Source organism: Dromiciops gliroides, chromosome 3 (genome assembly GCF_019393635.1).
Source record: "Dromiciops gliroides isolate mDroGli1 chromosome 3, mDroGli1.pri, whole genome shotgun sequence".
NCBI lineage: Eukaryota > Metazoa > Chordata > Mammalia > Microbiotheria > Microbiotheriidae > Dromiciops > Dromiciops gliroides.
This window is the reverse complement of record NC_057863.1, coordinates 602,909,129-602,913,604: the sequence shown is the minus strand read 5'-3', so window position 1 is coordinate 602,913,604 and position 4,476 is coordinate 602,909,129. Positions and strand designations below refer to the sequence as shown.

At 48.5% G+C, this 4,476-nt stretch overlaps 1 pseudogene; it reads right to left on the bottom strand.

Moving 5' to 3' along the window:
* Positions 1-2,066: 2,066 nt before the first annotated feature.
* Positions 2,067-2,425, bottom strand: LOC122751126 (annotated as a pseudogene).
* Between the last annotated feature and the right edge of the window lie 2,051 nt (positions 2,426-4,476).

Here is a 4,476-nt window from a genome sequence, read left to right as displayed (position 1 = left end):
CCTTTTAAAGCTAATGTCTTTCCCAGGTCTCAGTTCACTGTTAGCCCAAATCATTCTGACTCATAGATTAGCCAGTAATAAGTCCCAGTCCAAGGCTCATTGGCCACTGTTTGGCCTCTTAGTGGCTCAGAGTGAGGGTAAATAGCAATTGCTTCTGTTTTGGCCAGAAAACTCGAAGGTCTTCCCCTCCCACACTTCCTTCCTTCCTTCCTTCCTTCCTTCCTTCCTTCCTTCCTTCCTTCCTTCCTTCCTTCCTTCCTTCCTTCCTTCCTTCCTTTCTTTCTTTCTTTCTTTCTTTCTTTCTTTCTCTCTATCCCTCTCTCCCTCTCCCTCTCTTTCTTCCCTCTCTCCTTCCCTTCCTCCCTCTCTCTCTCCCTCCCTCCCTCCCTTCCTTCTTTCCTTTCTTCCTTCCTCCCTCCCTTCCTCCCTCCCTCCCTCCCTTCCTTTCTTTCTTCCTTCCTACCTACCCTCATTTGTTTTCACTAGGTAAAGGAGGCCATTCTTCACCTCACTTCTTCCCTAGCCTTAATCCCTGAATGGGCATTGCCTCAGACAAACTGAGACCTGGAAAGACCATAGTTTAAAACGGTCAAAGTCTCCCACTACATCAATGTCATTTACAGTCGTCCTGATGTATATCTTACCAGTGGACCCAGATGGCTCTGGAGAAGAGAGTGAGGCTGGTGACTTTGCACAGCCATGCTAAGTGCTGGGGTTACAAAGAAAGGCAAAAGACAGTACCTGCCCTCCAGAAGTTCACAATCTAATAGGGGAGATGATATACAAATAGTTACATATAAACAGGAGATAGTATAAGTAGGAAATGATTAAGAGAGGGAAAGCACTAGCATTAAGGAAGATCAGGAATGGCTTCCTGTGGAAGGTCACAATTTAGCTAGAACTTGAAGGAACCAAGGAAGCCTGGCCGGGGGTGGGGGTGCGGTGGTGCCAAGGAAGGACAGCATTCCAGACATGGCATACAACCAGTGAAATGCTCAGGGTTGAGATGGAATGTCTTGTTCATGGAATGGCAAGGAGTCCAGTGTCACTGTATCACACAATCTGTGTGTATGGAGGGGTGTAAGGGAAGATTGGAAAGGGAGGATTTTGTATTTGATCCTGGAGTTTATTGATTGGGGAGGGGGTAACGTGGTCAGATCTCTGCTTTAGGAAGATCATATTGACAGCTGATGCTAAGGTTATGTGATCTACTCAAGATCACACAGTTAATTCTCTTTTTTTGGGGGGTAGGACTTGAATTTCTCTTTATTTATACTGAGTACTGGTAGCTCAAATAGGCTGGTGCTCCAGGATACTGTGGTACATAATGAAGAAGGAACAGCAGGCAGGGTTGTGGTCCCAAGGGGAATGCTCAGTCCTTGGAGTGGCTGCCAGCACAGGATGGGTCCAAATTGCATGCAATAAAGACAGGAGGGACAGGTGCCTAAAAAAATCCCCCCAAACCAGACCAGAGCCAAATCAGGGCCCAAGCCACTGGTGCCCACCCCCTTCCCCCCTTTTTTTGGTGGGGCAATGAGGGTTAAGTGACTTGCCCAGGGTCACACAGCTAGTAAGTGTCAAGTGTCTGAGGCCAGATTTGAACTCAGATCCTCCTGAATCCAGGGCTGGTGCTATATCCACTGCGCCACCTAGCTGCCCACCCCTCCCCCACTTTTAACAGAGGCCACCTTCAGAACTGGAAGGGGGCAGTCATATATAGCTATTTATTTATATTCTCATCCCCCACCTACAGACACACAGACAGAGAAGCCCCCAAGGCGCTAGCATTTGGGGGGTAGCACTGAGAGTTTATATGTGTACAGAGTTGGGATAAATGAAAATTTCTTGTTGACACAGGATGTCTTCTATTCTGCTCCAGCCCTGGGTGGGCAAAGTCCTTAGTTTGGCATTGATCTAAGCCAACCACTCCTGCTTTGGGTCCTGGGGAAGGGGCCCAGAGAGGGGGTAGTTAGAGGCAGCTTTATAGTTCTGGAGCAGGAGACTGGGCTGCCCCCCTCCCCAACTGCTATCTTCCCAGGGGCAGGATACTCCCTGCCCCTTTTTGCTCAGTAGCCAAAGGTCTCCTGGGATGCATAAACCATGTAGAAGAAGCCATCTTTATCCTTTTCCTGCTAATAGATCTCTGAGATGAGTGTGGAGATGCTGACCATGCTGTGCTGGTTCACCAGCTGGAAGAAGGCCTGAGTGGGTTAAGTTGGAGTCTTCGACGGATGATCTTCACTAATTCACTCATGTCGATATGATCTCAGGGACAAGGAACTTGGTCTTGTCCAGGACGGGCAGCTGTTTTTCCAAACCCTTTGTATCACTCAATGATCACCGGGATCTTCCTGGGGTGCTGCTCGCGGATCTTGCATCTGTCGATGAAGCTTCATCGCTGCTTCAAAGGCTGGTTGGAGGGCATCCCGCTGGGGTCTTGGGTCGGGCAAGGGTGGGGTAGGGTGGGAAATTCAGGGTGTCACCACTGCTGCGCTGGGTTCTCTTTTGTGAGCTTGGGCTCATCCTACACAGTTAATTCTAATGTCTAATCACCTAAACATCTAATTCTCCTGCTTGTTTGTCTCCTTTCTCCTCAAATGACCATGTCTGTAATGATTTGTGTACAGGTGGTATCCCCCTAGCTGAATGTAAGCTCCTTGAGGATGTGACCTCTTCTTCATTTTGTCTTTGGGTACCTAACAAAGGGCCTGGTATGCAGCAGGCGCCTAATAAATGCTTGTTGTATTGACTGGGTGTGGATGGAGATGGATATAGAGGGAAAGAGAGAACTTATGCAGGTTTATATCCCTGAGGGCTTCCTAAAAGGGGGTGGTGTTCTGGACAAAGAAGGGTTTTGTGTATGTCCCCCTTAGGGGTGTGGTGGTGTTGCTTTGTGTGTGTTCTCCCTCTTCCCTTAACATGTTCCCTAACTAATGGTAACTAAGAATATATGTGGTACAGATCACACATAGCACGCATGTTTCTTAGGACTGATGGGGCTTCCTCATGGATAAATCTCGACTGCTATGCCTTTGAAAACTGGAATTCCCACCCATTGGTGATCTGGCCTAATCTTCCCCCTCCTCCACTCTTGCATAGCTGGAAGCAGGGTTGGGTTTTGGCAGTGCTAATGTTGACATGAGTGTCTGTGTGTACTACCAGGCAGGTGTGGGTGGTGTGTGTGTGTGTGTCTGTGTGCATGCCAGACAGGTGTAGGTGTGATGTGATCTGTGTGTGGGAGGCTCTGTGTGTATGCCTATGTGCGTGTGTGTGCGCGTACTCATGAGCGCTAAGCAGGTGTGGGTGTGATGTCCTGTGTATGTGCCAGGATGGTTCGAATGCTTTGCAGTCTGTGTGTGGGAGGGTGTGTGTCTATCAATTAGGCAGATAATATCGAGCAGCTCAGAAGGTAATAGCAAAATCAGAGACTTACAGGATGCCAAGGCTGGAAAGAGGCCCAGAGATCATTAAGTCCAATCCCCATCATTTTTTAAAGGAAGGAATTGAGGCTTGGGCAGGGAATGGGTCTTGCCCAGGTAACACAGGAGACAGGTGGACAAGCAGAGAATAGTACCTAAGCCTCCTGACTTCCCATCCAGAGCTCTTTCCAGGAGACCAGACCACCTTCTCATTACCTACCCCACCTCCACCTTGGGGATCAGCTCTCTGAAGAGTCATCAGAACTCTTCCATTCCCTCCACAGCCCCTGATCCCTCATCAGAATGAAATAGGTGGGATGACAATAACAACCATACAATCCAGTCTCTCCATGGTGATAAAAAGCCCCTTGGCTTATACAGAGGGGTCACATCTAGCATTCCCAGCCTTTCAGAATCTGCATGGGGGCCTCGCTGTCCTCCCACCCTACCAGCAAAGCTGGCTTCTCCTCAAATGTTTTGTTTTTGTTTTCCTCAAAAACAGAGCCAGGAGAAATCTGGCCAGTTTTGGGGTGAGAAACTTTCTCTTCTGGGTCTGTTCATTTGGGAAACCCAACTGGGCCATGCTGAGAGAGGGAGTTAAGATGCTGAGCAATGTGGAAGGCTTCAGAACACAAAGCCTCTTCATACAGATATTTGTCGAATGAGGAAGAGCATCCGGGACTTGGTAGATGATGATCCCTTGTACCCTGCCCCGGTCAGGCCACATCTGGGGGGTCTCTCTTTGGTTCTGGGCACCAAGACATTGATTGGGTAGAGGGCGGCTGGGATGATGAAGGGTCTTAGGTTTCTGCTGTGAAAGACAGATGGAAGGAATTGAGGATGCTTAGTGCCGGTGTGCCCGGCACAAGAAAAGGGGGCAATGAAATAAACATAAGGGAATAAATGTTTATATAGCACCTACTAGGCACCAGGCACTGTGCTAAGCATGCACTTTACAGATATTATCTTTTCCAGATGAGGAAACTGAGGCTGAGAGAGAGATTAAGTGACTTGTCTGGGGTCACAAGGCTGTTAGGTGTCTGATTTGAACCCAGGT